The sequence below is a fragment of the Augochlora pura genome, chromosome 4 (assembly GCF_028453695.1).
Source record: "Augochlora pura isolate Apur16 chromosome 4, APUR_v2.2.1, whole genome shotgun sequence".
Classification (NCBI taxonomy): Eukaryota; Metazoa; Arthropoda; class Insecta; order Hymenoptera; family Halictidae; genus Augochlora; species Augochlora pura.
Window position 1 is genome coordinate 17,545,118 of NC_135775.1, and position 25,015 is coordinate 17,570,132.

The 25,015-nt window shown below is 33.7% G+C and overlaps 1 pseudogene across 3 annotated transcripts in view; it reads left to right on the forward strand.

The window, feature by feature from the left end:
- Positions 1-24,393, forward strand: part of LOC144469265 (cytochrome P450 9e2 pseudogene) — a 104,664-nt pseudogene extending 80,271 nt beyond the window's left edge. The window contains exon 2 of one of the 3 annotated variants that reach the window (XR_013493948.1): positions 24,375-24,393. The product of XR_013493948.1 is annotated as a cytochrome P450 9e2 pseudogene, transcript variant X4 (transcript). Of the gene's footprint in view, positions 1-7,795; positions 7,918-15,066; positions 15,086-24,374 lie in introns of those variants that run through there. The other 2 variants (XR_013493950.1, XR_013493947.1) reach the window with 2 other exon arrangements.
- The last annotated feature ends 622 nt before the right edge of the window (positions 24,394-25,015 follow it).

A 25,015-nucleotide genomic window follows, 5' to 3' on the forward strand; every position in this document is an offset into this window, starting at 1 on the left:
CCAATGAAATTTTTAACAGTTGCCGAGAGCTGGCTTGATCGAGCGACACTCGATTTCGACGAATTGCCGATTCAACCAGGATTCAACCCTTTGTATCTGATGCCATTTTAACTGTAAATCTGAAATAAAATTTCTGACTCATAGTTATTTAAATTCTATGTAACAAAGTGCACTTTTATGCACACAAAAAATTATCTTATAATAAAATATATAAAAATTATCTTAGGACGTTATAGAACAATTTTAGCGGTGCCTCGATTTCTTCTGAAAGAATTCTTGAATGGTATTTTGTAAAGAATTATGAATTTTGAAAGTTAAAAAGAATGTTTTCGTTTATTAAGAAATTGACAGAGTTTGTCTAAGTACGATGTTAACAACGAAATGTAATTCTTATTTCGTATAACATGAAGCTGTTAATTAAAGTTCCGAATCATTAAGACTTAATGAGGAGAAATTGACAAAATTAACGTTGCAAATTTTTAAAATATAGTATCCTTACTATTCTATTGTTTCGTTCTTGTCATTTAATACAATCTATTATAGTTTATCGTATTAGCTGTAAAAAATGACCAACGAAATATATATGCACGTGAAATATTGTAATGATTAAGTGATTAACAGCGTGAAAATTTAATGTATGTTTTGTGCGGAAAGCTCAATGCGTCCCGTAGTGAACAAACATGATTAACGTGTACAAGAACTTGCATAATTTGCAATAATTTATGATCATTTTATGGACGACGGGTGTACCCGTATGCAAAATGTAAACCGGGCATATGTATATCCCGCCCTAACTTTCGAATATAGAAAAACCATACATGGACCTCATTATAAGCAACACGAAATTTGCTGTCATTAATATTCGCGGATTAACCGAACGCAAAATACTTATTAAAGAGCTATACGGGCCCAGTGCGCGCACACTTGTACGGCTCCGGGTATCAATATTTTATTTTAATATTCATGGAGCTCGCTAATTAGTGAAAGAATTCGAAGAGCGTTTTAATTACACACAATTACAGGCCGGCGTCCGCGATGCAATCGGAACGTTAAATAAATCCATAATACGGAAAGCAAATTGAAAATATAGTGTTGAACTTTGCCATATTACCGCGGGCGGTGCAAACAATTTATCCGCGCGCAAAAATATTTATCCGCGGACATGTGAACGGGATACACGCGCGGACTCGCGCGGATAAAGGCAATCCCATGATCAAATTAGGCGTATTTTGAATAGATTGTTAAAAGTTAAGGAAAAAAAATTTAATTTATCCCTGTTACGGGATCTCCGTTCGGTTATGTCTCGAGCGCGGAGTCGAACGGAGAGATAAATGTATAAAATTTTATTTCGTTTGTAGAGTAGAACGTTGATTAACAGGCCTAATTGAGGGACAGACAGGCGAAATTGAAATACAGTGGGGTAATCTAGACTCAAGAAAAATTGATCAAACGCATAGTTTTAAAGTAGTAACAAGCTTTTTATGGAACGAGAACGTGCGCGCGCGTATTAATAAGCATTTATGCTCACATATGTATGTATGGTCGTGCCGGCACCGGCAACTGCAGACGAGACACGTATGTACTTTTCCCGATGTAGCCACCGTGGGCTGCGCTACGATATTAAAGAAATTAACCACCGGGACATTCATTGAAATACTTCTTAATACTAGAAATACCGAGCCTCGACTAATGTATATACTGTTCTACAGCAATGTCGTGACTGGATTTATTCGAACTTCCTACGACGTTTATTATAATATGTGAATGAACGAAGACGTTAATATATGAATTTCCGACAGAAATACTTTGTCACGGACTGTCAAGCAAACAGTCAGGAACCAGTCATATTAACTGATTTGGTAGTTTTGTTGTTAAGTGATTGACAAGACAATAAAATGTTTTTAAATTTTTCTGCATAATACAACAGTCGTGAAAATACGAAAGAACAAAATAGAAACACGTAATATTTAATAACTTAACGAATTATCAGAACGTTAAAAGGGCTACTTTAAAAAAAAAGACTCTAGTTCACCCTTTATTCTCTAACTGCATCTTCGAAGTCAAAGGTGGTTCGCTCAATGAATTGCAATTTAAAGCTACCGTCTGTACAATAACCCCTTGCCATATTTTGACGAGTCTGGCTCGTCATAGAGATTTCTATTAATATCGTGTTAAGAACAAATGTTATACCGTTCTTTAAAGACAGAATAAAATTCTGTCCTGTTGTCATCAGTATTTAACCATTCAAGCAAGTGCAGACGAACGGAATAAATATTTTTTCGTTTCCCTCTAAGAAATTATTACAATAGAAAGAGTGCTCATCCTTGTAACTGTGAAGAAAATCGTACGGCAAGTTAACATTGTTTTGTTTAGAACAATCTGATCTTTACCTGATCGCTTGGGGATTATTTAGCTGAACAGTATCAGCGAGATCACGGATTGGAGATGATCGATCGAGGTCAGAGGCATTTCTTGGTATATTAGCAAATAGCACTATAGAATCTTAAATTACATCTTGAGACTGGAGAGTGTTACATGAACGCAGTACATACGTGCTTATGATTAGAGCTACATAGCTTTAATTAGTCCCTAATTCGATAGTGCATGCAGCATTATCCATCATCTGTTTGCTCTCCCGACAACGTCTCGCTGTCTCCGTCTATCGCTCACGATTCTATCTCCCACTATTAGATACCCAAACTAATCGGGGCTTTCGACTAAAGCCCTTTGATGATTTGTAATTGAGGACATCTCGTAAGAGCTACTTATCCATTGTGCAGCTATAATCTCGGATGTGAAAAATCACTGTTTTCGTGGAATCGGCATCCATTGTCCATTTAAAGTGGACTTGAATCTAAAGTAGACTGGTAATGTTATAAAATAATAAATATACTTGTCACAAGTGATTCAGCGGTTTTTGTAATTTAATTTCCTGATATTTAGTGCGTTTATTGGGAAATTAATTTATACTACATGGTAACACTTCTATTATGTTCCATAAAAAATTTCATTGAGATTGATTCACGTTACTGTGATTTATGAATTATTTAAGATTGTAAAGGTCGCAATTTCTAACGATATTCTACCAAAAACTATAACATTCGATGCACAGTGTCGATGAGTTTCTTTCACGTTCACTTATTTCATTTGTAATTCTTTCAATCAGGACATTTTCCCCATTGATCAATCGGTTCCATCGATTGGGACAATTAAATATAGTAAAGTAATCATATTAATCTTCATCTATTGTTACATGAAATATTCGATTAAATGCGTAATTGTATTAATCTTATAAACACTGTTTGCTTATTAATTGTAAATACATCTAATGTTATATAGTAATCATAACGTACGTAAATCTTCTTTAATTCTTCTTTAAATCTTCTTTTTAATATCACACTTTAGTATTCCATAACAGATAATAATTCTTTCGATAAACAGAAACTGGAAATAGTTATCAAACTTTCTGAATACAAATATCTTAAAAATTGATAACTTAATCAGCAAAAATATAACAAAATAGAGATCACTTAGTTATGGAAAGATTTAGAATTTATTATAATAGAGCTTCCCTTATTCGAAAACATTCTATTATCTAAAAATGTCATTTAAGCGCTGCACTGGATAACTTGTCTAAATGATACAATGATTATATAACAGAACGTTCGAATATCGGTATATTCTAAAAATATCTGTTCGGATCAAGGAGTCTCTATCGTAATGGTAACGTCCCATTCACGGCAATCCTCCTCTGTGCCGCTAAAGCCATAAGTAACTAGCTATCGAAAATTGTTATCGCGGCAGGTTATTTTCCGCGCGCGCATCCGCCCGCGTATCCGCTCCGCTTTGGCCTAGAATGTCCTGTGATATTTGTGAGAACCAACAGACCCTGTACGGATGATCGGGCATCAAACGCGTTCACTGTGTCTATTGTGAAGGATCGCGGGGAGGAAAAGTTATTGCGTAAAAGGGTAGCTTTAAGAATATTTCGGCCGACATAAGGCGGAAGTGACGCGCGGCGGAGGTACGCTCGAAATTCCAGCAGCGTTCGCCGTCTCGCGGCTTGCAGACGCCGACGGGACGCGTCGCGACGCAACTGCGTCGTCGCCCTTCTCGCCGGGATTCCAGCTGCACCGCCTTTATTCGAAATTCATCGGATCTCGAATACTTTTCGTCGGGGCACGCCGTCGGATCCTTTGGAAATCCCGCGTGTGTGTGTGTGTGTGTGTGTGTGTGTGTGTGCGCGCAGAGGCGCGATTGTACCGATGCAAGAATGTTTTTCGTTTGATCCGCCTGGCGAGCCCGGAAAAATGTTCGATTTCACGGAAAATAGCGACACGCGTGCACGAGGATTCCTCCATTTTTCTGCAAATTTCCTTCCTCTTCTCTGTCCTACGCGTGTCGGTACGCCGACGGGCCGCGCCGCGCCGCGCCGCGCCGCGTCGCACAATGGGAGAGAAATGACCGGGTTTGTGTCAAAATCGTGGAACATTCGACGGAAACGAGATGATCTTGGTAGAAGCGAAATACGATCATCTATATTTCAGTAATTTTTAATTACGTCAAATTTTTCTGTGGGTGGGAAAGATAGATGTGTGGAATATATTAATTGTACGTGTCAGGTTATAATAATCGAATTATATCATAATTTTTCAGATAGAAAACCTCGTTTCATTTTTCGCTTTTCCTAATCCTAACTCGTTTCCATAATTGGCAATTAGTTACATATAATAACAAAAATGAAGTTAATTGAGAATGTCAATGCATAATCTTTAAATTATTAAAATTATTGTAGAAAATAATCACTTCTTATTTAATTTCGTAATTGACGTACGAAAAATTGTATTTTGTATAATAATGTTCACTGTAGATTCTAGTGGGCGTCGCTATCATCGCGCATTTATGGCATTTATGACATGATCCAATAGCACTTTTATTTTATTTTTGTAACGGGTAACGCTTTGATTGACGAAGGAAATTTTTGCCCGACTGATTTTTACAAAAAATAAAGTATGAAATTTGATATAGTATGAAGATAGCAATAAATCTTTACAATAAATTGTTGGCCTCTTCCGCTATGCTTTAATCGTGCTAACCATATTAAAATAATTTTTATAAAAATTTAACTTTCAATGAAAAATAAAGAAAAAGTCTAATATTATAAAAGTTGATCCTTATTTACAATATCTATATTAAAGTTCAGCCCGATGACACTTAAACATTAAATACCTTTATAAATAGTGCTCATTCACGCAAACGCTCCAATATGACTCAAATGATTTTCAGTGCGTACTCACCGAAAAGAATTTCATTGCAATCGGTGACTTGAAGTCTGTGACCTGTCTTTGTGAGATGTAGAAAATATAAGCGAACAAAAATCATGTTGGAGTTATGAGTCATCCACGATAATTATCTGAAGTAAAGGTGCGAAATGGTGGCCTGAGTTTGCTCACACAAATTGGTCCGAAAAGACGAGAGAAAACGGAGGTAAGTGCATTGACTGAACCGAAGGACGCTGGCGATTGCAGTTTCCTCCGAAAAGTTACCGCCGGATATTGCCTGCTAGCACTAACAGATTCAATAAAATCTCATCTGACGAGGAGGTTATGCTTAAACTGATTTCAAATTTTTATTTCGTAAATCGCATTTATTACCGCATCAATTTCCAACCAATATAAGCGAAAAGATTTTTTTAACGTTTAAGTATTCCACAGTGTCTTAGATGTATAGCGAAGAATTTTCTAGTCCGAAAGATCTCTCATATCATAGTTAACCCTTTCGCTTTGGGAGTCTAATCCATCGAAATGGCGTCACCGAATGGAAGCACGCGTCAGAAATGTGCACAGTGCGCGTGGTTTTGTTATATACGTTTATTAAGACTAGGTTTACGGAGTAATAAAAGCAGCCGTTTTATATTTGTTTATGAAAGTAACGATTTATTCTAATTGTTAATGTAATCGATAAATAAATAAATATAAATAATTATAGTAAATATAATCGATAAATGAGCAATAAATGTATCTTTAAAATCTGAGTAATAGTACGTTAACAAATCAGTGACCCGTCATTTTGACGGATTCCGTAAATCTAGTGTTAAGACTGAAATAATTACTATGTTATTTATTACTTAATAAAACAATTCTTTCTCTAATATAGCACGCTTTCTTCACAGTTTTAATACGAAAAGATTTATACAATCGAAGAATTAACGAAAAATTTGTCATTGATCACAGATGATACTTGTATACATATCATATGGATGCCGGATACATTCGGCGCTCGTGGCGAAAGGGTTAATAGATGTATAGTGCGTTACGAAATTATATGTCGAAACTACGAATTTATGACAAGAATGATTAAGACAACATGAAGATACATGATGTTCAATTTAACAAACTAATTCAAAAAATTACTGCGGACAGTTTACATTTTGCATAAAAAACCGCTGTCCAGGTATAAATATTTTAACGCAAATTTGATCCTGCCTTTGTAAATACGACTCTGTTTTCTTCTTTGGGCAATAACGTGGAAGTTATTGTTATATTATATCCGATGTTATATCATATACAATTATTATAGTAAAGTAGTCGAAATTGGGTCAATAATATTTAGTGTAAATGAAGAATAAATATTTGTAGGTTCCATAAAGTTCTCAAAAATATTCTGAAAAAAAAAAGATGATCGAACATAATGACTTTCCCCAGTTCAAAAATCGATGAGGTAACAGAATTTAATAATTTTGTGATACAGTGGATATAGATTTTAAATGAAATCGCTTGTAAAAAAATTTACAAAATTTGAATTATATGTAACAAACATCTTCTGGGTAATTACAGCAGGTTGCAGAAATTTTTAATAGGTGTACCATGTCGAACACAGAAACTATTCAATGTCAGAGTAGAAAGAGTGCGAGTCAGTGCATATATCAAATAAAAAACGCAGTTTGACGGACTAGAACGTTGTACGGAGACAACATATTCATAATTCATGGTCCATTTCCTTTTTATGATACTTTCCTCCGTTTTAAAGTCTGTTTATATTATCTGGAAATTTCCATATCCGCTTTGAGATCGCCTAGATGGAAAAGTTGGACGACACCGTTCGAAGTCAGTAAATGATGTTTATGACATCCTAAAAATATTTTTCTACACAATTTTTATTAGACAATAAACAAAACTGATTGAAAGTATGTTTAAAATAGTTGAACACGATAAGAATTCGCTGCTATTATTGTTAAGTATTATTTTATTTGTTATTGTACGTCCATATATTACTGTCGTAATTATTTTCTAATAAATTTCTGTTCGCAACATTTAATTTGTCCAGTCTGAGCCAAATTATAATGAATACACGTATTGTCGAGATTACGGTAATGTATATTACTAATTTCGCAATTACCATTTTTATTAAAACTTAATCGTTAATACACTCTGCGAATAAAAGTGTCGATGTGTGATTATTATTTTATGTGATTTATTATTTATACTCTAGAATTTATTTTGCAATTATTATTAATATTATCGAGACTATTATATGATCAATATTATGACATTTTGATGAAATAATTCGTTCTTTGTCAATGTTCATAACTTTGCAAGAAGCAATTAGTCATGTGATATTACTTGGACACAATTTAAAAAGTTTGTATTTTCACATTTGTGAATTGAATTTCGTTTGAAGTAACCATTTACGTTGAAAGCAGAATAGAAAACTGAAGTCACATTTTATCTAAAAAATTGTGCGAATTCAAACGACTCGACAAAGTTTAAACAGTTTTTCTCCTTACTATTTTTAGATGACTGTACACAAGTAAGCTGTCTCTTTATGACGACCTCGGAGAAGTTGACATATGATCTCTCGTCACCGTTCCAACGCATTCGAAATGAATAGTGCGTTGCCAACATTGGAATAAACGAAAAATTCTAGAGTCATATAAAATTCCTGTAGCAAATTTTATATAACTTTAGCAAATCATTATTGAAACGTCTCATTTCTATTAACTGTCGAATAAACGAACGTTTCGCAATGATTGATAACACCAACATAGAGTCATATGTTACTAATACTATTTAAACAATGTAATTTAGAATTAATTTCTTTGTGAAAATTACATATTATGTTGGGTTAAAAAAGGAAATCTTTATTGTCATAATTATTAGATTGCAGATTTTGTGCATTTCTGACAAAAGTGAATATAGATCAATCAAATATAAATATATAAAATATAATATATATTGAACTACTGAAATTAGAGTCCATTAATGCTTTGTTAAGAATTTATGACAAAAATATGAAACATGATTCGTACAGCAGACGAATTAATTACAAAAAAACAACGTCGTCTGCGAAGAGATTAGATAAGATCGTTATCAACTGAAATGAACAATAAATTCAATATTGCTAACAAAAGCGGGTGTCACTTCAAAATGGAGATATACAGTCAGTCCCCTAAGTATTCGTATACTCATTGCTTATAAGAGAAATTTGTTGAAATCAAGGGACGCATGTAAGATTTTGCAATCAACTTTTTATTATGAATGAACACATGTATAAAGTTTATTTATACCAAATTATAACAAAATTGATTAACTAATAACAAAAATATATTGATTTTACTCCTCGTAGTACGTAATAACAATTCACAAAAGTATACGTACCAGTGTAGATTTTGTCAAAAAATCGCATATTGGAGTAGCTTTTTTACTTTATATTAATTTTTTAGTATTTAGTGGATCCACTAAATCTTTAAGTTTGCCCACTCCGGATGCCGCCATACAGCCCCAAATCATCACAGAGCCTCCACCGTGCTTTACATTTGGCTGTACATTTTGTAATTCTAGTTCTGTATTAGGCTTTTTCCACACTTTTCCTCTTCTCTCACATCCAAAAATATTAAATAAGATAATAGAAAGTTTATTGCAAAATTTTACATATTTCTCTTGATTTCAACAAATTTCTCTTATAAACAATGAGGGAACGAATACTTATGCGACTGACTGTATATAGGTATAATTTAGCAACATTTAAATAAAATTTTATACTTTTGTCATAAATTCTTAACAAAGCATTTTTGAGCCCTTTCTTGTATAACATTCAGTGTAATATAAACTATAGTATAGTATATGTCAAACAGCATAGTATTACTTTTACTAGCAGAACACGCTGATACATTTAAGACACTCTGTATATAAAATGTGTCAGACCTCATATCTTCGAATCCGAGACCAAACACTGATAAGCGTCAACGAAACAATATGTTCAATACGGCGACCTTGACAACAATAAAGGTCGTTGAAATCGATGCGACGAGCCGCCTTTGTAAGCAATCACCGAAAATTCGAGTTTGCGCCGTAGCAGGGTAGAACGAACGATTGCGACATTAAAAAGCACAAGTTTCTCGGGCCACTCTTAAAGTTTATTTCAGAATCACTCTGCATAGAGCAAGCTCGTAGCTTAACACCCCCGGAGAAGTACCGGGAAGCATTAAGTAAAAGCGGTACGCGGGGTGTCCGCTTGTTGGACACAGTGGAGAGAACACGGTCTCCTCATTCCTCGGCCTGTTAACTTTTCAACGAACCTTGCTGCCGGAGACTCAAAAGCTCTCGGTAAAGTGTGATTTACACGTCACGGAAACTTACCCCGTATTTTCCCGTTCCTCGCTCTCCGGGTCCCCTTGCGATTCTTTCGTAAGAAAACTCCGCGGCGCTGCTCGTTTCCGTTTTCACACTGTGCTTCCGTTTTCTTTCTGTGGAGACGGAATGTTCGGCGTCCTCTGGTTCCCTGGTTCTACGGGAGATTTAGCGGCGTAACACGAACCGCCGCCCTTGTTTTGCCGAAAACAATGAGGGACAATGAGCTGGCCGTCTAAAATCGGCTCCATTGTCGCTTTTGATAATATTTACACTGGCCAAGGAAAGTTCTCGCGGACCTTCGATTTTCTAACGAGTTGACGATATTTCGAACTATTAAATTATGTGAAAACGAAGTGCGCGATTGGTCGTATGGTGTTTCGTTTTATTTAATTGCAATATGCATGGAAAGCATTTCCTTCTATTTGGAAAATTCATACGATTGTTTTGGAAGCTGTGCATCGAAGAAAAGTAATCAAGATTTTATAATAACTGATTGAGTAATTTTAATCGTGTTACGTTTTCATTTTTCGTCAACTAAAAACCGCAGTTTTATGTGTCACCGTTCTTAAGTTTTTTAATCAATTTTGGAATAATATAAGACAAGAAAAGTGGAATAAATGCACTGTGTTATGTTATATACTTATATTAGCTTATATTATATACTTATTATGCTTCTTTAACTAAAAGATATTTTATGTATCGTTTTTACTAATTTACGTTTTTCAGGTTTCATATTATTTGACGATTGTTGTGTAGAAAATAAACTGAACAAGTTAGGAACTAATGTACATTGAATAGTGCATTCTTTGGTTGCCAAACTCTATTATAAATTTTAATGGAAAGTCTTGGAAAAATGTTATATCAATTGCGTTCTATATGTTCGATAAATATTTCATTTATGCAACTACGTAACTATATAAAAGCAGGAAAATATGACGTTTCGAAAGCTTAGAAAAAAAAATTACTCCAACACAATTTATCTTTTAATTGGACATAGAAATCTGTCAATATTTTGAAAAAAAAAATTCACAATGCAAAATCTTGTTAACATCTTCACAGAGTGAACAGAATTTTTTAAATTATTTATTGTCCCTAGTATTTTCAAATTAATATAAAAACTATCATTTTGTATAAGAAAGTAGTGAAATATGATTTTATTATGATAATATTATTACGTATTATGATCAATACCGTTTACATCTTACGCTTGAACAAATTATACCGTAGTTGTTTGCTCGTCAATTAAGTATAGCCTCCCGCTTTATTTTCAGTCTTGTCCCTCAATAGAAGCCTTTTTATCAGTGGTTTCGTTACGTCGCCACCGGGTCGAACAAATAAAAAGAAACTGCGGAGCAGGGTTCGATAAATTTTTAATGAGAATGCATCGTGTCGAAAATTGGAAGAGACGTTTTGCATATTTATTGGCTGCATGATTAAGGCCAAGGAAGTTTGTATTACCTATTAAAAAAATTGCGAACCACCGGAGAAAGCAAGTTTGTCGTGCAAATGTTAAATGAAAATAATTTGGCAAATGAAGTTTAAATCTTTCGAAGATGAAATGCTTTAGCGATAATGTAATTCAGTCTGCAAGTAACAAATCAATATACGCACGACCTTTTTATGGATTAATGTCCATTTAGGTTTTCAGTTACCCAGTCTGTGATTTTTACTTTTCTAAAATTATGTATGTATAAATTAAAAATTTCACAGACGCGAAGAAATACATTTCATCAATCTATTAGAATAGATGTGAACGTATCTATGGATTCCTTTATTTTATTATATTATTTAATTTTAATGTTTTAATTTAATTATCAACTTTAGCTTCTTATTATCATAATGGAGTATCAAATCCTAGTCTTTAAATTTAACATATTGAAATTATAAAAAAATTATGTTTTAAATTCAATATATTACTTCATATTCCACAATTTTAATATACCTAAATTAAAATATTTCTTATCTTCTAATCTCTATAATTATATTGTATTATACAGCTATTCCACGTTTATAACAATTTTTAATGTGCTAAATGGATGATGGAAATATGAACAATACAAAAGGATTTATAATATGCATAAACATCAACAATCTTCCAAGTATGCAGAATAGAAACTAATTATGCTGCTGATGTTTATGCAGTACACTATTAGATAGCTTAATTATATTACATAAAGTATAATATTAAAGTATTGTAAAGCATATAATATATATTTTATTATCTATGGTCTTCTTGCACAAAATTTGCAGAAATAGGCATCAAAATTAACACTTTACTTTTCACAAAACATTAAATATAATTGTAGTAAAGTACATTTTTGGATATTTCTAAGCGCCTTTAACCCTTTGACTACTGTTGGCGCCGATTGGCGTCCGAAACATGTTGGCTTCCCGGTACTGTAAGCGCCAATAGGCGTCCACATGAAATTTCGCCCCCGTTTATTATTAAATTTGATTAATTATATATTGTCTAATATTGATGTTATATATTGTAAAAAAAGCTTAAAATTATTGTTCACTTCAACTAACATTGGTTTAATGTAATAAAATTCAATATATCGAATATTTTAATATACTTCCTCAGAAAAGCATGTCTAACGAAAAACAACGGCCGTGCCAAAGACTGCCGTAGCCAAAGGGTTAATGATCATTTACGTATGACTAACTTGATTACAGGTACGAAGCGTAGAAACAACTTTGTCCCTCGTTGTAAAAGGCACATGTTGATGTCACCAAAGAATAACAGATGACGGAGCCGAGTTTCGAAGCAAACGGCCAGAAAAACTACGTGTATTCTCAAGCAATAACATCGCAAATGTGTGTTAATTTCCCAAGAATACTCGTCGCCAAACTGGCCTACAAGTCCATTGGACTATTAGACATTTCATTCTTCTTCGCCATTCTCCTACTGATTCCTGCTTCCGTGGACATCTTCCAGCATTTTTGCTAACCGATTATTGAAAACGTACTGCGAATACTTGAATCATTTTTTCCTGATTTTAACAACGCTGCTTACAAATGCATGGTTTACACATTTTCACTAACACGACTAAATTAAATGCAAAGACATTATAAGAATTGAAGAATATGTTTTTTTTTTAATGTTTGTAACTTATTAAAATGACTGAAAGGGTAAGACATTTTTATCACACTTAAGTTATTTACAATTAGCTTAAACAATTTTTGTATTGTATAAAAATCCACAATCTACATAAGATATACTGTCTTGAATTTGGTATTAGATTGCGAATATTTATGTTAATGTTACGTTTGTAAACTTATAAGTTAATTTCAGGCGACTGAAATTAAATAGAGAATCGCTTTCTTACTTAAGAATTTTATTAAATTGAGTGAAAAAGTTCCATTCCATTGAATACCATTAGCATTTCCAATTTATTGAATTGCGAAACCTTGTGTCAACCATACAAATTCGCAATCCTTTATGACATGGAAAAAGTGTTACGTGCTTCAATGAGGAATTCACTGTTTCCTCAAAAATTAATTAACAACGTGGTGTATGTTATTGAATAGTAACTACCAAGAAAGCTTTCTTTCAATCAATTCACTCAAGTAAAAGCAGCTGCGATTCAATAATTGGTCTGCACTCAGCTACGGTTCGCTATTTAATTTTTACAAAATAACAATACTGTTATACATTTCAGCCATCGTTTGACATTTCAGCATTAACCCCTTGCCGTACTTCAACGAGTCAGACTCGTGATGGAGATTTATAATAATAAGCAGTTATGAACGAGTGTTCATCCGTTCCTTTAAGTAAAAATCAAATTTTATTCTCTCGTCACCAATATTTAAACATTCGAGTGGATGTGAGGACACAAAAAATATAAAATTCCTTTTTCTTCTAAGAAATTAGTGCGATCGAAAATATTCTAATCATACTAATCATAAAGAAAATGGCATGGCAAGGGGTTAAACATTTTCCAATGGCGGTATACGCTTCTATAATATACAGGATAGACTATAATGTATGAAAGGAGACATTTCATTCGTCTCGGTTACGACATGCCAGTAGATAAAGTTGACACACTCTTTTAGCGCATACATAGAGTTGCTAATGAATTCAAATTACCTGGAGCTATCTTAAATGAGACAAAAAGTCAATAGTATGAAGGTGACCTCGAGCTTTGCAAAGACAACAGGGTACACAGCAGGAATACTGTCACGAGGAAGCGAAGTGATAATGAGCACATGTTTAAGTGAACTATAATTTCACTTAACCACTGGTTACTTCGATTGAAATTTTCCTGTTCCAAATACATATAAATTCTTCACTCGTTTATGTCTGCGCTGTAATTTAATGTGTTTTGTCAAAACAGAAGATCGTGAATGAAATTAAATAGGTCAAATTGAAGTGTTGACACGTTACCTGATGAATATTCATCGAAAAAGATCCTATTAAAATTTCGTTATTAAACCTAAAATCTGTAAGTTGAAATTAATAACAATCGCTGTTGCTACTTTTACTCTGCATTATACTAATTTGAAAAGCATTTAATTTATTTGAACATTTTATTTTATGAAAAATAGTGTATGATAGCCTATTATAGTATATAACATATTACAGAAGCGTATAATAGTGTATGGGAAATCCTAAAAAAAACTCGTAATCTGGAAATAAGGGTTTCCTGTGATCATTTGAAGTAACTTTCTCCTTCACAAAAATTTCCTCTGAGGTGTTGTTAACGATTTATTAACGAAAAACACTGACCAATGAGGGGCGAGCTTGGCTGTCGCTAGGCGACTAAGCCAACGAGCGGACAAAGCTCTGTTCCAATCATTGGCTGGATGACGGTTGGCTCATTGGTTACTGTTTTTCCTTAATAACTCATGAACAAAGCCGCTTATTGCATTTTTGCTAAGGAAAAAGTTACTTCAGATAACCTCAGGTACCTCCTATTTCTAGATTATTAAACATTTTTTAGACACTCTGAATTTTAGTGTGTATCACAGCGTATAGCAGTGCACAATAGAATATAATAGTTTGTATTGTACTGTAATAGTATTGTAATGTACAATACTATAAAATAATATATAATAATATATAAGCATGTATAATAATATATTATAATGTGTATAATACACCTATAATGTGACCAATATAGCAGTCATGTCAATCGCCTGAATCCTCCACTACAATTACATCGACATATTCTACCATATCTTAAACATCGTATACCGAAAATAAACTCACTGAAAAAATTATTTACGATACACTACGGTATCGTATTCGTCTATTAACTCGGTTAACGAGGAAGTGGTATCGTCAACATGTCGTGACGATAATCATTGACATCGGCGACGCATAATAGAACGAGCACATTCAAAGGCGTAATGGCAATCAAGGTATCGGGAAGTAATTAAGTAGTAACAACGCAGACAGCTTGAGTCTCGCCATTTCTTCTTTTTTTTCCAGCCGGCACGCACGAGCGCAAATGGGCCGAGCATAAAACTAATGGAATACGGCTGTAGCAGAACGAGGTCCGGTGAAAAGGATACATATTCCTGTACGTATACATGCATGCACGCGTGTCCGCGCACGTTTCGGTGGCGCGCGAATGCGTTTTGGATCACGCGTTTCGTTCGCTCGGACCCGGTATCGCCAATTCTAAGGAAGTCATATTCGGCTGCGAAATGGACGGTAAACCGCGGGTAATACGGCCGGGTATACTGTACGGGCATTATAGCGAAATAGCGAGCTTAAAATCTCTTCACCTGCTCCGGTAAAGATCGCGTTCTCTTGATGTTAAGGGAGCATGGGGGAACGGGTCGTATAATCACACTATTATGAACACTGGAATTATTGAACCCTAAACGCAATTAGTGTATGGTGTTTGATAACAGTTTAGAGAATTGTGGAAGCACATATAAATAGGAAATAAAATGTAATTCGGATAATATTTATAATTATTTTCAGTGTTTCTAAAATTATTTTTTAATAGAATGACTACCAGGTGAATGGAAAACCATCATTAACGACATCAATAGTCAAATGTTCGAAGATCCAGGTATATTTTATGCATAAAAAAGGTCATCTAGCTTAATATAATTTTCATGAAAAGATTATGATTAGTCTTCCGATTTTACGCACTTAATTTAAAATGGTAGTCAATGTAATGTAAATCAAAATGTATTTATTACTATACTGTACTATAAAATTACTAAACTGTATTGTGCTATGTAATTGTAAAAATAGCTACATTTTATTATTTCATCATAATATTACATAATTTGCACAGTAGCATATTGTCAACGTATTCGCGGAAAATACCGCGGCCCGCAGCATTCCGATTCTTATTAAAAATTAAGTCGACACAGCGCGCCGAGCATTGCACTAACAATCGTAGATTATTCCTTGTTTCGAGGTAACAATCCGCGGCTGAGCATTCGCGACACCGTAAAACGACACCTGGCTCTCAACGCGTATACGGCTCGCGTGTCCCATTATCGTCGTGACTTGCCGTGGATTCATGGTACTTGTATGACGTTCTATTATCAGTTTGTGTCACGTGTGAATTGCAACCGGTCGTCCTATAATCGCGCGAATTCTCCTGTAACAGGAAGCTTCCGCGCCGCTGCCACCCGTTTTGTAACCGAAGAACGATCTGATAGGAGCGATCAGCTGGAAAACCTGTATTGTTACGTCCGCAATCAATGACGTTGCTAATCGATTTCCTGCTCCTTAACGATTTTAACGATGCGTTCGTTACGGCCGAATTTCTATGGAAAGAAGAATTACAATCGGACTGTAATATAGAAGTTTCTTTTGTTAGTCATTTCAAAAATGATGCAGAGCACGCTACCTGATACATGATGTAGAATAGTGTGGCTATTACATGGTACAGTATAGTAATTTTCACAATTAAATAGTACTGTGATACAGTAGTACATTATGGTAACTATTACAATGAAATAGTACAGTATAGTAACTTTTGCAATGAAATAATATAGTATGGTAATTTTTGCAACTGGATAGTACAGTAATTTTTATAATTAAACAGTGCAGTTTAGTAATTTTATAGAACATTATAGTAACAAATACATTTTCAATTATGTTACATCGACTACTATTTTAAATTAAATGCATAAAATCGGCAGTCTAATCATAATTATTTTATGAAAATTGTAATAAGTTAAATGTCCGTTTCGTCACGATATGTATAAGATTCCAATTATTTTATAGTAAGTATTGTTTATAGAAATACATGCCGGTCTTGCAATATCAACTGTTTATGTTTTTAATGGTTGTTTTCAACTTGGTTGTTCTAGTACAAAAACAATGTTTTGAATACTGGAAGCAATTATAAAATACCTAGTAAATATATAATAAATAATTATATATATACGTATATATAATAAATATAATATAATAAATAATTATAATATAGTCATTAGTATTATCACTATTATCAGTATGTGATTTTATAATTCTCTAAAGTGTTTTTATAAATTAAACAGCGTAGAAAATGCTTCCGCATGATGACTAGCGAAATAAACGTTTTAATTAAATGGAATTTAGACTCGGAGCCCTGCTGTGTCACAACTTGCTATTAAATGCGTATCATATGTCAGCGATTACAAAGACCAACCCATTCTAAATAAATTACAGTTTAACGTATTTACGTTGGTCAGAATGAATTAAAGTAGTTTATATTGTATAAAATTACAGTATGTCATTGTTACTATTACTATTATAAATTTATTGTCTCAAACAAATTTATAAGAATCGCGACTCAATATATAAAATGCATATCTTGAATAATAAAAATACGTTCTAAATAATTAAAGGAAGACTGCGTAAAATGTGCTTAATTATTAGAAATCATGATCGACGCCGGGTCCATTTGGACCCAGAGTTACAAGTATTCCATCTAAATTCTAATTTTGTGGCAATTATGCGCAATTATTAGCTATTAACATTGAAACTGAGAAATGGATTAACTGTGATCTCAACGAAGAAGTTTGAATAATATACACTTAGAAATTAACTGTAAAAATTTAAATAGATCTAGCTGTGGCTGCCATAAATGCTCATAAATGTTCGTTGTACAAAGGTACAAATTAGGTTAGTTTTTATCACAAGAACAAAGTGAGTCATGGTATACTGAACTTTAATTTTCCAGAGATTTTATAGCTTTTGTTAATTGATGTCGACAACGGAGAACTAAAAATAATTTCTAATTTCATTTAATTGATTTCAATAAATAGATATTTGGCTGTTATTATTATAAGGCGAAACAAAGTAACTATTTCAACCGAATCTAAACAAGAATTTTTATGATTTTACGACGCAGCGTTGAATCCATTAGGAAGTATTCCCAAACTGTGCCACCGGAAGGCAATAAAAAATGGGGAGGGGAAAGTTTTTCGATTTAATGTCGTTAAAAATTCCAGTCTCATGGTGGAAGTCAGCTTCGCCCTTTCCAATCTCCACCGGATATAAGTAATGACGAGAGAGGAAACGACGGCAACTTGGAGAAATTGTGATTCGAGCCACATCCTCAGATAGACTTCCGAAATTCAAGATCGTGGCAATTTCTCGATTCCATCGTCTAATGCAGTTTCTACGAAATTTCACCTTCGCTGCAGTCAAAGTCTCATTTCGTATTTACTCTTCACTGTATGCGTTTATTCCAAACTACATTTCACACATGTATCGCGTATCTTTTTTTTGCTGTAGACTGATGCGAAATGTTTGTCATACCCAACTTAAAACACTGACATCGTTGATCAGACGACCGTTCTGACAATTCTAATTTCGCAATTATCGAAATTATGAAGTTATTTTATTTTTAATTAATTTTTTCCTTTGAATATAACGTTATAATTGTGATAAAATAACTTGTAATCGTCATATTCACTGATTCGACATGGTTAGTGCTAAAGAAAGCATGTGTTTGTTTAACGTATTCATTTTTATGGATTAAACGATATTAATGTATTAACTTCGCTGAATTGGAGAATTTTGTTAAAATGTTTTCTACAAATATTCGTAGATTTGATTTGTATGCTATATTTTAACCATTAAGATTATTATTATTGTCATTGTCGCATTAAATTAAAATTGTTTATGGGAAACATACAAAAGTACTTTCATTGAATTAAGAACATTTATCAAATCCACGACAATGAAAGAATGATAACATTATATTGAAAATAATTATAAGAGTCAGATAAAATAGTATCTTCATTATTATATCTCCTATTCTGACAATAAATAAAACGTTTGTCTTTACTAAAAACAATTAAATAATAATTTCGCGATCTTTTACAGCGATATTTAATGTTATAAAAATACTATGTTCTTAAAGATAAATGAATTGTTTTCGAGTTTCTAATCATACAAATTTGAAATATATAAGCAATCTATTGCATCTACAGAAGAATAAGACTACAAAAATTTAAACAATTCAATGATATTTGTTTACAGCATAAAGGACAATGTATTACTTAAAATATACCACGTTTTCTATATTATTTCTCGCTGTCCTTTGGCTTTACGTAACTGTAAAGTTGTTTTAATGGTAACCTTGTTCTTTTGCGAATACAGAAACATAGTTCGGAATCCGTGGCGCACTTTTCCAAGCAACTGCACACATTTACACTTTCTTATGTAACTGGAAACTTTTTAGCAGGAAAATTCTTACTTTCGAATTACTTTATTTATGCTTGACTGTACGACAAACTACAAAATGAAGCTGAGTTCATGAAAACTATGCATTTGCGTGCAGAAACAATAGAATTTTGTAGATTTATTTTAGAAAGAGTTTCTCATAAATTAAAAACGAACTCGAGTAATCACGATCTAGAAACGTGAACAGAGGGTTCGATTTACGTAATGATATGTCTGTATCGTGCCAACGTTGTTTAATTATTATTAGAATATACAAAGTTCCCATTTATACAATAATATTTTTTATTTACTTAAAATTGTGAACTGTGTCATTCAAATGTCTGTAGAACTGACAGTTTTAAACATTTTTAATACAGTATATTATTAATTTCATATAGATACTTGAAGTAAACATAATTAGTAATGAAACTGAATTATAAATGAATTTTGTTTGGTATATTTATTATTCACTGTAAGATAGAACTATTTACATTCTTTCGTTCAATAAAACACTGCATACAAAATCTTTTTTAGTTATGAATGGTATATACCATTTTTCATTTAGTTAGCTATGTTGTTACGCGTTTTTCAAAAGCACAAAATTAATAAAACTTTCACTATAACAATTTATCTTTTCTATTCAGTCTACGAATTAATGAAAATAGCAACGAGCATGCGAAGTCAATAGAATTGAGCAATTAAAAATTAAATGTTATTATCAGATCCCAGATTATTATTAAAAAACGTGCAGAAACTATGTAGATATTCATTTCGTTTCTTAATTATTTTAATAAGTAAAAAATAAAAATTAGTAGATCAAACTCATAACGATAAAAGCACTCGATAAACTTTACAATGTTTTTGACATTATCACAAGCGCATACAATCCGCGGTCTGGTTATTATAATTATAATTATAAGGATGTTTGCATCGCAGACTAGATGTTCGAGCCCAGAAACGCATACGACTGTTAATCACGTAATAATGTAACAACCAGTCATCATCAGATATCGAGTAATTGCATTTCTATTTCTTCGGCATTACCGCAAATGAACAGTTTCCACGCGAATGTTTCGCCGAACGATATCGATATACGTTGGCTTCAAATTATAGAGTATCCTTACAAATTCAGAAGTGAGATTTGGATTTCATCGATGTTCGATTCGAACTTATTGTTCATGAATTTACATTCGAAGGAATCGATTCGTTTGCCGCTGCACAGCGAAATCGCGGTGTGAAATTACGTGCAATTAAAGTTACGTGGCTTCGGTTGAAAGCAGTTTAAGTACAATAGCGAGCGATTAAATTTACACGATTTAAATGTTAAAGGAAGATGATCTAAATATTAAAGAAAAAACGATTTTATTTTCATTAATTTCCTTGTTAGCTTTATAATTATGGCACTAATTGATAATTGAGATCCTTTTGATTAAAACAAGCCCAATATACGTAACTGTTAAAATAAAAATTTCAAGAATTAATTCGAATAAATGCGACCATGAATGAAGTTATTTAAAACAATAGAAAAACGAGTTGAAGATATTGAACATAGTATAGTATAGTCATTGTTACTGTCATAAATTACATCGACCCATTTTTGTCATAAGTGTATAAAATTGACAATCTGTTTATAATCTTTGTATGCAAATTTTAATATGGCAAAGGATATTTTTAGTGGCAACTTATACGAGTGTAATTATTTTTCTTAATGCAACTATCTATAATAACTGTCTCCAAATTATCTAATATAATTATTTACACTATTTCAATTGTTACTTACACGACGCGAATGAAGCAAAATTAATATTTTAATAAATTACAGTTTCTTGCTCGATTATCTTCATTCAGTGTGTTTGATATTTTTATTGATTTATCATATATGATTATTAATTATTGTATATATAATAGCTAGAAAAGCTTATTCGCCTATAGTGTATTTGTTATAATGCCTCATTCTTTTAGTAAAAATCTTCTTCCCTTGATCTTCGGTGCCAATTTTACTAGAAAATGTCTTGTTAAAGCCTCAAATAAATATGTATATGTACGTGTACCACTATTGGTTAATACTTGAATGATTGACACACGTCACGGTAAACATATTGAGGTATCCACGAATGAAGTTATACGAAAAAAGAAAAAGTTGAACTGAAATGACAAATTCACGTTTTTGGTCACCTCGTTCGCGCAGTGCTACTTACGCGCCTATCGCTAAAACGCCCTTCATTAACTCGACCAATAAGATCGCCAAAGAAGGAACAATAACGTTCCCGCAACCGGAGCCCCGATTCCGCTAACCACGTTGCGCAAGCAAAATACCTCGTCCTTCCCAAGAGGTCTTCCACAAACACGAACCACCCCCCCACAGTTTCGCGAGTCTTCTGGTTACCGGGCATTCCCCCGGTAAGCAATTCGACCGAAAATTTCGCCGCAACAAACGATCGGCAGCAATGGAATATTTTCGTAAGAATCTTTCGTCGAGAGATGCTCCGCGAACGAATCGAGAGAATACCGTGGTAAACCGGAAGCAAAGCACGATTGTCGCTTTAAAACCGCGGGGGGGGGGGGGGGGGGGGGGGGGGGGGGGGGTGTAGGAGGAGGATGATATCGATGCATTCGAAGAGGGAGTCGGACCGGAGAGGTCTCTGGAGTCCCCGAAACCAAGCCGGGGCATCCGGTTCGAAGCACTCTACGGTTTTCCAGCCGGAGTGATGTTAAAGGTCCTCGCCCGATTGGATGAAAATAAAAGGTGGACACAACTGCCAATACACTTAAGTTGGCTTCGCCGCTGCTTCCTTCAAGCATCCTTCTAAATAGAGGCCGGAGAAGGATGGCGAGCCACGGCGAAGACGCAGCGACAACGATAGTGGAAAAAAGACGGGGCCGGTGGCGAACATGGTGGTGGAGGCCCGGGGGGAGGGGAGGGGTAGGAGGGGGAAACGAGAGGGTTGGAAACAATTCCGTGATAATAAGATAGCAGCCGGTTCCGCCGATGTAAACCAGTAGCTAAAAGACTCGATCCGTGGAGGTACCACGCCAAGCGGGAAAGCCTGAAATGTGTTTTATGGAACGAACGGGAAACTGCACGGGCGCCGGCCCCTCTCTTGATTTTTGTCTGCGCTCGTTTTCGTCTTTCTCTTGTTTACGAACCCGATGGCTCGGAATCCGACGATTGGCCGACGAAGAGATCAATTCGATGGTACGTTTATGAATGCTGGAACGAGAGATTACGCGAAATTTGGCGGTGTTCAGAGGAGAGCGATTTTTTGGGTAGAACGTGAATGAATAAATTTTAACACCATTGCCTGCTTTGACGAAGATTTTTAGTAATAATTAACTAAAAGTATAGTACGATAAATAGTTCATCGAGAATTGCATTTTTTGTTCGCTCAGTTCAGGATTGATTCTAATTTCGTTTAAATGAAAATGCGTGATAAATAAAAAAGAAATAATTAAATAGATCGTTATTGACTGTAAAAATTCATCCCTGAAGTGGTTAACCCGTTGCACTGTAATAACGAGTCAGACTCGTAATACAGACTTCATGCAAGATCTATTAAATATGAACATTATTAATCTCTTCTACAGCGAAATAAAGATAGATTCATCTGTTATCAAAGAATTGTCTGGTGCTGTTATTAAAAATGTTAAGGGCACATAACTGCTAATCAACGCAGCGCGAAAGGAACCGTAATGCAAAGGGCTAAGTACTTGTTTCACTTCATCTATATTAACTCTTTACACTCGAGTGGTGCCTCTGACGCGCCATTGAAAATTGTTATATGATTTCCAAAATAATTTTGACATTATTAAAAAGCCTTTTATTTAAGAGATCGTTAAAAGCGTAAAACAGTTTTACGAGTCACAAGACTGAATTTTATATGCATAAATTATACTAAGTCATATAAAATGGGAATAAAGCATAAAACAGCTATTTTTGACCTAGATTTAAAATGGCTTCGAGTGCTAAGGGTTAACCTAATTTCCGATGATACAATGTATTTTTCGCGATGGAATTATGGATTGAAAATATAAACGACGCAAATCGTTCTAAATTAATGCAAGTTGATAGAAATACAAGAGAAAAATATTTCTATGTTACAAAGCAAATGTTGCTCGCGATGAAGTCACGTTGGTATTTGTAGATTGTAAAAATGTACCTGCGTCGCACGTAGGACAACAATCTTGGATTTGCAAACGTGTGAATTGAATAAAAATCTTGAAAGACACGAAACTCGACTTCCCAGGAAATGAAAAACTGTCCTACCGGGGATGAAAAAGAAAGTAAGGACGATATATCTTAACGCACGTCCTGCCTGTAGATTTATTGCGTTCGAGGCACTCGAGAAATTAGGCTGACGCCACCCTTGGACCGGCTTTCGAATCAGTTCATCCACGTCTTTAATTTTTCGTCGCTGCAAATATCGCATTTTATCAATTTAATCGATAAAAATGATTATTACTTCTAAATACTTGTATAAAATTATTCTTTAAAACAATTTATTTGCGGTCTATTCTATGCCAATCACTATTGTTAATATTTGTTAAGAGTTAGAATTCCCCAAAATTTATAATTTTTGCTGCTTTATACGAAACTGCATTCACTATGATTTACGATTTTTTCGAATATTTGTGAAAGATATAATTATCTGAAAATGTTGGTTTAAGAAATAGAGGTTTTTCATTTTTCAAATTTTAAAGAAAGATTAAAAACTTATTTTTCTGTCTCTAATTATTAGATATAGTAGCTATTTATTAATTACTATACATATAGTATTTATGTATATAATATACTATTTATGTTTCTAATTTGAAATCATGATATCCAATAAAAAACATTTTCTTTATTAAAAGAGCATTTACTCGAGTCAGCGCAGTTACTGTAATTTCAAGTATTATGCATTGAAAAAAATGTATTCTATAGTGTAAGTAACAGTGAATATCTGCACAAATTAATTGACATAATGAGCTTTTTGATTTCTTTTCAGAAAATTTCACGAATTGGAGCGCGTATTATCATTCTTTTTGCATTTCTTTTCTAAAAAAGATTTAGGTTCATACGATACGTGGTTCTGTTATGAAAAGACTCTGTTTTTCTTATGTTTTTGTTCCAGATCGATGGAGCAGAATAATGGAGAAGATTTATTGTTTCAATAAATACCGATAAAATGTAACGAAAAAAAAGAATTATCTATCTTGAAATGACTAAGAACAAGAATTACTTAACACCAAGAGCAGCAGTACTATTATCAGTTTGTATCAGTTGTATTATATCAGTTCATAAAAGTAAAATAACAAGTATTTCGATTTTTCAATGTATATCTCATAAATATATCTTTACAATCTGAGCAATAGTAAATTAAAAGTTAGTGACCCGTCATTTGAAGATTTCTGAAATCCAAGTGTGAAGAACATAAAAAGAAAATACATTGGTAACATAAATGATATCATATAAAATAATTAATATTAACAATTCACAGCTAGACATTTTACTTTCTGGTTTCTCGACATGTAAATCCTTTAACCAGAGATATAAATAATGGACTCGGATCGCAGAAAGTTCGACAACGAAAGACTGAAAATTCCAGTGAAATCTCAGTGAAATGGAAGTACGGATGAACACGTGTGAGCCATGGTGGGTATCGGCTACTAATCCATCCCGCATTATTCCAGGCACTACTGCCGCGCTGCAGTTTATTAATGCCCCCGTATGCCCGAGAAATTCGCGAGACACTGTTTGAAAGTGGCAGCGGCA